Source organism: Anoplopoma fimbria, chromosome 21, assembly GCF_027596085.1.
Source record: "Anoplopoma fimbria isolate UVic2021 breed Golden Eagle Sablefish chromosome 21, Afim_UVic_2022, whole genome shotgun sequence".
Taxonomy (NCBI): domain Eukaryota; kingdom Metazoa; phylum Chordata; class Actinopteri; order Perciformes; family Anoplopomatidae; genus Anoplopoma; species Anoplopoma fimbria.
This window is the reverse complement of record NC_072469.1, coordinates 11616646-11627736: the sequence shown is the minus strand read 5'-3', so window position 1 is coordinate 11627736 and position 11091 is coordinate 11616646.

The window sequence follows — 11091 nt, the reverse complement described above, 5'->3', positions numbered from 1 at the left end:
TGAGTTAGACATGAGCAATGCAGTCTGCAAACTAAAGATAAAGTATTGTGGTAATACGACCAACATACGTGCCCATATCACTCAACACCATCCTGAGTTATCAGACAAAATGGCGGAGGAAGCCAAACCTGCTAGCAGCAAACAACGAACGCTGGATACATGTTTCAGTAAGCTCCCCAGCAGGTCAGAAAAGGCTAATCGCATCACAGAATCAATCTCTCATTTTATATTTATATATCATGTACTATATGTACTATATATATATGTACTATATATCATGTACTATTATTCATAATTCATTCATTCTATTTAATTTACCTTTTATTTATTGTTTAAAAGTAGCCTAAGTGGCATACATTTCTTAATCTGTCAGTTTGTGTGCAGTTGACAGGGGCTATACAATAATAGGGCACATTTTTATTTATTTTCTCTATTGGCTGCCCTGCAGTCATTAAGTTAATGTTAAGATTTAGGAATCAAAACTTGAAATAAAACTTGGAAAGCTCTTAGTGAATTTGACTGTGTTGTATTTGAAGGTATGATTCAACTGTTTTCCATGGTCCAGTGTTTTAAAAAAAAAAAATAACCAAAAGAAATCGCAAGAAATCGTAATATCGAATCACAATACTTACAGAATCGCAATACATATCGAATCGCCACCTAAGTATCGTGATAGTATCGTATCGGGAGGTCCCTGCTGATTCCCGTCCCTACTGCATAGGCGGCATCAACAGCGCCATTAACGTCACTCTGGCTGTAGGATGTTGTGCAGAATCCTCCTTGCTCTCTCTATGCAGTTAGCAACCTTCTCAATGTAGCTTAAAGCCATGTTTCATGAGAGAAATGTATATGTCAACTAAAAATAAAAAAAGACTAAATCAGCACTCCGCTGGTTTTTGATGGTGGCGTCAATATCCCAGCGTTGACAGCAAGTGGACGGACCGGACTCATAATTCCTCACCCTGCTGGAGAGTGGCCTCAGGCTGTTGATAGAGAGGAATCTTGTCACAGCTGGGTGCCACTGATTGGTAGGGGACAGTGGCTGTCCCTTCAGGCTGCAGATCCTCATATCTCACATCCACCAACAACCCGGTCAGTAATTAAAGTAAAACAATGTGAGCTCACACAGTGTTGGCTTTTTGGTTGTTTTTATTCAGGTTCAATTGCCCTTCTCTTGAAATTAAAGTAACACTTATTGATCATTTAAACTCCTTAATGTTGAAATATGGGACATCTTACATTATTATATTTTCTGTGATGAATGTACTGATGAAGAGACTGCCAAAACTAATTGTGTGTATCCTTAATTCCAAATGAGCTAAAGGACTATATTTTAAAAATGTTGTAACCATGGGGCCAGTTTTGTACAGTCTTAATGTTGCTCTGAGATTAGTTTAATGGAAGTGAGACAGTATGACAAAAACAAGATTGACTTATTTGAAGCCACCCTCACCCTCAGGGTGAAGCCCTGTTCATAATGAGACAATCACAAGGGGAGATGAAGAATAAAATATTCATTATGCTTCTCTGTAATTTAACCCCTGGTTTCTGAAGGTTTTTTAACCATCGGGAAATTACAGGATATGGTCTATAACAGACATGGACATTCAGCATGACAAAGCCAAGAGAGAAGCTGAAGAGTTTCCCCAGGGTGGCGCCGTGGAGCTGAAGGCGATGTAAAAATACTGCGTGAGGTGAATTTGACTCTTTAGAGTCATAACTCAGTCAAACGGACAGACATGAAACACATATTGATATCACTCAATGTAACTCAGTCCCTGTCTACATGTACGTATACCAATATATTTTTTATCAGATATTTTTCTCTGCGTTTTGGCTCTTTTTCAGTTTTAGGTCCCAAAAACTTTTTTTTTTTTTTTTACTTTGTCTATGTGGACATGTAAAATGGATTGTTAGGGAAACAATTACCTCATCACCCCAAGTCATGCCCATTGTTGCTTTGTCTAATGAGCATGCACCAGAAAGAGAGAGAATAATCAGGTTCTCTTTCATATCTAACGATACAGTGATAGTTGACTATAGATCCATGGGTACTTCGCAAACTGGAGCTTCATTTAGTTACTTATAATAAACTTTGAATCGCACTTTTTGCCAAAATGTTAACAAATGTAGGCTAAAAAAACGGGACTCCAAAATGAATACCAGTACAATATGTATAAGAAGTGGTAGTGGTATATAACAAGTGGTGGTAGTCAATGTGACAGCACCCATTGGTTAGTGGACTACGTTTTTGTAGCCTCAAGTTCAGCATTTTGGTCGTCGCAATCTTGATTTTTGGAACCAGAAATGACACGAGAGGGTGGACATCGAATAAGATATTTTTAAATGTTACAATTAACTTTCATGAATTGAAAACACTGTGAAAGGGATTAGGTTCTAAGACGAAAACACAAACAGCTCCCAGACCGGACAACGGCTTTGTAGCGAACTGTCAATCACAAGGTAACCCCGCCCTAAAGCATACCCTGCTTTATGGTCTATTTGACTCTAAATGGACCATCATTTACTAAATGAACATCATGCTGTATTGAAGAAGACTTGAAACTACAGATTGAGTCCATAAACTCATGTTTACAATGTTTACTGAGGTAATAAATCACGAGAGAAGTAGAGTAATTTTCTCATAGAAAATATTCTATACAATCAGACTTCTTTTTAGCAACCAGAGCAGTCGCCACCTGCTGGCCATTAGTTAGAATGCAGGTTAAAGTCACTTCAGCACATGGGCGGGGAACTCAGGTGAGGGGAATGAGGGGATTGCAGGGCAGATGATGGAAACAAGAAGAAGCAGGAATTAATAGGCACTATTAAGGTGGACAGCAGAGGCTTCGAGCAGAAGAGCAAGAACAAAAATACAAGACTTATCAGATGATGAGCAAAATAAATAAATAACAGCATATCAATATAAAAAAGATAACTGCATATTGCTGCAGAAGGTGAGTTAAAACCAGACCCTGCTAGTAATGGAAGTATTTCTGACAACGATAAAGTGTTTAGCAGAAATTGAGCAGAAGAACAAAACGTGAAGAGACATGAGATGTCTAAATAGGACCATGCAGAACCAGGACTTTATATTCAAGTGTTTTATGTAACGATCAAATTCTGGATTGGCCTGACAACAACACAAATACACACATAAAGAGACGTGTGAGGCTGGTGATGTTTTAATTAGCCAACATGCTCCTCCAGAGAGACGGAGAACAGCCAGAATCTGATCTAGTGTTTGTTTATTCCACTTAGATATAACATTATTATGAGCAGTCAGGTAGGACCTCGGCTCTAGCTTGTCTGCATGCACATTATTTTGTACGGATGTGTTTAAGGTCCTTGGTTTTTATTTTAACAACCATGCATTTCAAAGACCCGTCTTGATTATACTGAATGTTCGACTGTCAGATAAACCAATCTACCATGATGTATTTACAATCTCCTTGACCTTTTGTTGACCTCCTGCTGTGTTTGTGCACTGTATTGCACTGCTTCTTCCCATGAACTTCAAGTTGTATGTATTTGCAATAATGGGTTATATAAAGGTAGCAAACAGTATAAAAAGAGCTGAAACTACATGGGACAACCTTGATTTGATGAACAGACGGAGCCTCATGTTAAACCTGCGCTGCACAGTGTGTGGTCGGGTGAACTAACTGAGTCCAGCGGGTGGACAGAGTCTGGCCCTGACAGCAGAATCAAAGTGTGACTGGTTGGAGCAGTGGACTGGCAGTTCCTGTGGCCGGCTCAGCCCACAATCCCTGGCATGATGGCTCTCCTGTACCCTGTGAGTAGCCAACTCTGGTCTTTTAACAGTTTTACAGTTTAGTTTTTATATCACAGTGATGACTGTCCTGACAAAATGGCAGTAAAAATAACTACAAGTTAGTACTCTTATCTGATCTCACTCTCAGGTCTCCACCTCCCATCCGCCTGTCTTAGTGTTAAAGAGAAAAGTGTTAATTTGCTATTGTAACACGACAGCATGGAGTGAAACTGCAGAGCACTGGTGGGAGGATGTTTGTGCTTAATAGGGCAGAAGTGAATAGATTAACTGAGGTAATATAAATAGAAAGATGTATGTTTGAATTGATAAATAGGCTGTGTTTAATCAATTACATAAGCATGTTCCATTTAATGCTACTTTATTCTTTCACAACATCACAGATTAGAAAATTGTTCTCTACCTCACATAGACCATGAATACAGGTGACTCAAGGCCCAGGTAGCTTTTGAGGTCTGATATAATATCTCTATGAAAAAAATCTGTGTTAACTTGTATTTCAAACAAGTTCATTTGACAATTACCTATCATGTGCACTGCGAAGTTTAAGAACTATGGATAGTGCTGTTTGTTTTGTGTCTGTGGATAGTACTGTTTGTTTTGTGTCTGTAGAACTGAAACGAGAGGAGATTGATAGACGAATCACGATTTCTTTTTTCAGGTTCTCTGCTTGATTATTTTTCATGCTTCTAAAAAGAGAGGGGAAAAGAGAAAGATCCATGTAAGGTGTAAACAGCTGTGTCTAGCAGGACGTGGACAGCTGTTTTTAGCACTGCAAAAAGCTGTTTTTAGCAATGCAAACAGCTGTTACTAGCACTGCAAACAGCTGTTGCTGGACCTAAATTTGCCACCGCAAAAAAACTAATTATTTTGCCACACACAGTTGTTTCTAAAGGGCTGGCAACAACTGTTTCTAGCAATGCAAACTGCTGTCTAGTGGGCCACAAACAGCTGGTTGCTTCTAGCATCTTAGTTTGGTTTCTTGGCTTGCTTGCATTTCATGGTTGTTAAAAGAGAGAGAGAGAGCCAGAAAGCCCAAAACAAACAGCTGTTTCTAGTGGGTAGTGTACAGCTGTTTGAAGCACTGCAAACAGCTGTTTCTTGTGGGTAGTGTACAGCTGTTTTTAACACTGCAAACAGCTGTTTCTTGTGGGTAGTGTACAGCTGTTTTTAGCACTGCAAACAGCTGTTTTTAGCACTGCAAACAGCTGTTTCTTGTGGGTAGTGTACAGCTGTTTTTAGCACTGCAAACAGCTGTTTCTAGTCGGCCTCAAACAGCTGTTTTCAGCCCTGCAAACAGCTTTTTTTAGTGGGCCAGGTACAGCTGTTTTCTAGTACTGCAAACAGCTGTTTCTTGGTGGGCCTCAAACCGCTGTTTCTAGTGGGTAGCGTACAGCAGTTTTTCACACTAACCGGTTTCTTGTGGGCCGCTTGGAGCTGTTATCAGAACTGCAAACGGCTGTTTCTAGTGCCACAAAGGACTGTTCCTAGAAGCGTTTTTGGGCTGCTTAACTAACGCGTCTCATGGATCAGACACGCTTCTATTTTATTAAATGTCAATCAAATGAATCTACACTGGCTCCATGAGACAAGTCTATTGTTGTTGTGTTCAGCGAAGCATAGACTGCTGTTTGATTCACTCAAATATCCTGTTGTATATGCATTTTGGACGTATTAACGTTTCAGTATTGACTGATCAAGGCTCCTATTCTGTCATTGAGCATGCATGTTTCACTACAGATTCCCCCATTGCTACAGTGGGCGGGGACATAGAATCAGTGAGTCAACACATAGGCCTACTAAAACTGTTAATGTCTTCCCATGGAGCAAAGTTAAAACTACTCTGGTTCAGTAAATGTCTGCTGTTAGTCCGCCTGGTGAGGCTTTGACTTAAGACTTGACTGCACTTATTTCCAAATTAATATGGTGAAGTCAATCAGTGGCCAACAAAGTAGACTGTGGTAGCTGCCAAGTGTGAATGTGTAACAGTGTGTGTGTAGAGCAGGGGGTTCTGTAAAAAGACAGCATTGATCCTGGCATCAATAATTAGGCTAAATAGAAGTTTTAAAAGACCTAATGGCACTATTAAGAAATTATTTAGTCATTTATTATTATAATTTCAGCAGTATGCACTTTGTCATTACACCATCTTTATTTGACCATTCACACTGTAAACAACAATCAGAGTCTCCACTCTAAAATGTGTGAAATAAAAAGTTTGATGAAACTACTGAAGAGATAAAACTCAGCATTAATCCGTAGCCACTGATCTGTAATGTTCTCATGGGTTTTAATGACAGCACCTGCTCTGTGTGGATTAGTGTGACGAAGGCCTTCTAAGAGAATGCTGAATATTCCTATGGATGAGAATATGTTTTGAGTACAAAAGGCCTAATTATAGGACTTTGGATGTTGTCAACCCTCTGTTCTGACTCACCTGAATGGAAAAAGACTGACCATCTGGAAGCTCTGGCAAAAATGAAAGGCTGACCTACTTATATGTGTTGCAAAGGTAACACAGAAGAATAAGGTGCTAAAAACCCCAGAATCCACAGCTGGTACGGAACAGATCAGGATCTAGCTGCTGATTAATGAAAAGTTATGAATGAATGTCTTTCCAATGTCATCTGATCAGGCCAGGACGCATTGACTGTCAAGTCTGTACGGTCGACTGGTATCCCATCAGCCAGACCACATGCCGAGGTGGCCTGTCTCACATTGAGTTTGGATCACAGTGAGGTGAGGACAGCATGTGGACACAGTCCAGACAATTTATCAAACACAAGTCTCCATCAATCCTCCCCCCCCCCACACACACACACACACACACACACACACACACACACACACACACACACACACACACACACACACACACACACACACACATACAGGAGTTCATCTCCAGAGGGGAGCGAAGGGCTTGAGACGCGCTAAATTACACAACATTTCCAGATGTTGCTGCTTCAAAATAAAGTATTACAAATGACCAGATATCCAGGGACTGTTACTGTCAAGAATTCACTGGAAAATGTGTTTATCACCAAAGTAGCAGAGCGTTGTTAGCGGCTATTCTTCAATAAAATAAGTCAGGTAAACTGAGCAAGCAAAAAATAACGGGGGACTTTTATTGTGAAGGATTTATAGGGTAATTTAATGTGAGTGAAATTAAACAGTTTTACATGTGCGCCGATGACTACATTATATATCCATCAGACTACGATCAGGTTGCATTGAAGATTTAAGTTTGAAAACATGTATGAGGACACAGCTGAGTTCTGATCTGACGCATCCAACAAAGGTCACATTGAAAATACAAGTTAAACTACAGCCTTAGTCCCTATGTATATATCTACATACTGGTAATGTTCATTTTTTTGTACAAAACTTGGACAAAAAAACAAACCCCAAACAATTTGGATGGATTGAAACAATCCTCCATTGCATGAATCATTTAAATGTTTAATGTGTATTTATTACTTAAAATTGCTTTAATAAGGGAAAAATTTGAAAAAGAAAACGTTTTAAATGAATATAAATAAATAAAATAAATTGTTGCCATATGATAACAATGCGCATTAATGGAAGTCCCATAAAATATATATATGTTCTTTTACTATTTAATTTAAATTACAGTCAAAACAAGAGTGACGCGTCATCTGATCCTCTGAGGATGCTGATTTACTTAGAAAGACCTTTTCAACCTTTTGACATGCCTTCGGGGGAAAACAGATTGACTGAGCTTCGCGTAGGACAGATATTACTGAGATAATTGCGGATGGTTACATGCCATGCCAGACTCTAAGTGTGCTAGTAATTCCATGGTGGTGTGCTTCAAGCAAAAAACATACTTGACTTTTCTCCACAAGTATCACTTGTTTCAAACGGTGAGTATCTGTGTGCCATGCAAATGAATTACCCACCGGATATACAAGAATAATAAAGAGCATTTTGACTTTCTAAAAATGGTAAAATATGAACCATTTTCTTGTGGTGGCAGTGTGGATTTAATAATGGTTGTGTGGAGACACAAACAGGAGGTGGAACATATTCTGATGCTGCTGGCTCTGTACTGCTCCATCCTGGCCCAGCTGTAAAGCTCCCACTGAAGTTTTGCCATACTGGGATTGGCTCTGCAACCTGCACCAATGAAATGAATAGTGGCAGCCTGATTTCCCAACTGGGGTCATTAATGTTTCATATTCATTTTTCATATTAACTTAAAAGATCTCTTATATAAAAATGCTATTGTGTTTGCCAGCAACAATACTTTGATCTCTGTTCCAGTTTTCCTCCTTTGACTGGGATTGGGTCTCCTCTGAGGATTCCTGAGCTCAACCACAGAGCGGTACATGAATTGACTCTCTGAAATTTTTATTTCAATAAAGGTGTTAATTTCCATGTATGTTTACAGTGTGGATGATTGTTAGATGGGTGTGATTCAGGCTCTGAAACATCGATTCAACCATATCAAACAGCTGTTTTTAGCACTACAAACAGATGTTTATAGCACGGTATACAGCTCTTTCTGAAATTGTTTGTTTTAGCTCTACAATCAGCTGTTTCTAGCGGGCTGCAAACAGTTGCAGCACACAGCCTGTTCCAGTGCTGCTAATATGATAAAATTATATGCCACTGCTTTCATTCTTAACTTGAAGTAAACATTTGAATGCAGGACTTTTAGTATGTGGTATTAATAATTCAAAAAAAAAAAAAAAAAAAAAACGGCTTTAGCTTTACTTTAGAGAGAACTATTTGAATACTGTTAATAAAAGCTGTTTAAACGTAACTTGATTAAGTTTTAATAGTTTGCTTTACATATTTCAGTGAACATGACCTTGTACAGTCTGCTGGTAGGATCATATTATAGTAAGATAGTGATATCGTTATCTTAGAGTTATATTGGCCTATTTTTTAATTGCAGAGTTTAACATAATTTAAAATCCTCTCTTTATTACACTTCATCAATATGTTGACATTATCAAACTAACATTGCTTTAAACTAATTTAATATACAATCCATTGGTAAAAGCTCTGACTTGGACAACAGCAGAGTAATTGCACATGACTCCTATGACACACCTGGACCACTCTGGATTATGTTCAAAATACGAAAAATTCTCTGAATGCGTGGAAATTTTCCTTAATCTGTTCATACTACTGGTTCTTGCATGAAGCCCAATGTTCTAGGTGACAAGGAGAAAAACAATACCTCCATTACCTGACATGTTAAATTGCACATTACAATGAAGATATTCAAAAAATCTGATCACTGCAATAACTCAAACAAGTCCAAACTATCCCTAGCTGACACCACGGCCATAACACCGATGTAAGGCTCTGACAGACTTACTGTATCCTCCCTGACACGAGTCTTGCAATCCAGACAGAAGAGATAGGACTCAGGGAATTGGGGGCCCTCGAGGAAAGGATCCAACCTCAAACTGATTTGGCGGTGGCGTATCCGGTAGTTTTGATGAGGTGCCAGCCCGCACTGGAACTAATGCAAGAGGATTCCAGAGGAGGGAGGATGGAAAAGTTGGTGTTGCTTATTCATCTTGTGTGTGTGTGTGTGTGTGTGTGTGTGTGTGTGTGTGTGTGTGTGTGTGTGTGTGTGTGTGTGTGTGTGTGTGTGTGTGTGTGTGTGTGTGTGTGTGTGTGTTAGTGTGAGGATTACTTGAGTTCCCAATGACACTGGAAGGTAACATTTCCAAGCACACTACAACTTGGTCCTCAAGGCATCTCACCTAGTGTTTACTGAGGCCCGACATTTCCTGTAGCACTTCTAAAACAAAACAAGACATTTTAGCAAAAATGTTTGAACATTTTGTGTTATTTATTATACTATACATTACAGTAATTGAATATAGCAAATTCTTTAGAGATAAATGACATTGAGGGAAATAGGAATACTTTACCCATGGGTATTATTGCTATACTTTGTAATTAGCTAAGTATAGTCATGGAAGTGTTCAATGGAATTTGAACACGCTACTTTTCAACATGCATCGCTCTACATGGTCACCAAAGTGCTCTGCTGGAGCGGACTGGCCATTGGGGAGTTTGGAAAGACTCATGAATGGCTGATCCATTGCAGCCCAACCAGCCCCTGGCCATAGGGATTTATATTTTCATTTTCTGATGTCTGTAGTTGCTGTACTTTCACGGTCTTCGGCCTTGGCTTGGGTCAGCCTGTTTCCAGAAGCCTGTGGTTGTTCTTATTGTTCTTTATTAATGATGAGTAATAGGCTGTTCTGGCATCACAGAGGTCCCTCTTTATGTGCTCCCAGGGATTTACCAGGACTCTTCCAAATTGGTGGAACGCCGTATTTACAGGTTTTCTGTGTTTGCTTTAATCTACGTGTTTGTGGGTTATACCACAGAGCTAACCTCTGTTTCCTACCAGTCAAGCAGGGTCTCAGGAATAATTGAAAGAAGGAATTGCACTGGCAGTCAGCTATATCTAACTATACAGCAAGGAGTCCCTTATTGCCGGGCACCCGAGGATGACAAGAGCCACTTTCAATATTAATACACTTTGAATAAACAAGAGAACAGAGCTCTGTGCAGCAGCGGAGATTCAGAGCTCCTCAGACTGAATCAAGCTTTCACTTTTGGAGGCTGGAATATACGAACAATACAACAAACTCTTCATTTCCCACTGGGTGCAGAGCAATTAGCCTGTTCATAAACAGCGACGACCCAGACGGGTGCCGCGCTAGTAAACATAAAGAATTTAATTGACGAGAGCTTAACAGTGATTTGAGGATTGTGGAAAACTGAAAACAAGCTGGAATTGATGGGTGGATAAAACTGATATTTCTGTTTGGGATGAAACATCGAGCAGCCGAGAGCAGATTATAAAAAAAAAAATTATGATAAAATTAGTGGAACTGGACAGTACACTGACTCTATCATGTGAGAAGGCCATACGTATTTCAATCTCAATTGTTTTACACAGCATTAATAAGTGACCTGGTTTTATTTATTGCTATATAATATATGGGAACTGACAATATAAGAAATATATCAACACTTCCCATGTTCCATTAGTTCTGAGCTGAATGAGTTCTGAAACCTATTTACTAGATTTGTTTTGCACCCGTCCCCTCCCCTAACGCATCAATTGACTGTTTTCTGAGTTCTCTTATTAAATTCCTTATGTTCCTTATATCAAGCCTGACTAAGAACGTGTGGTGATTTTTAACATTCCCATGAACGTGCCCTTAAGCAGCACTCTTTTCAAATACTGCCTTGATCTTGTGTTTACCCTGAGCTTGTCACTCAGCTGTTAATGC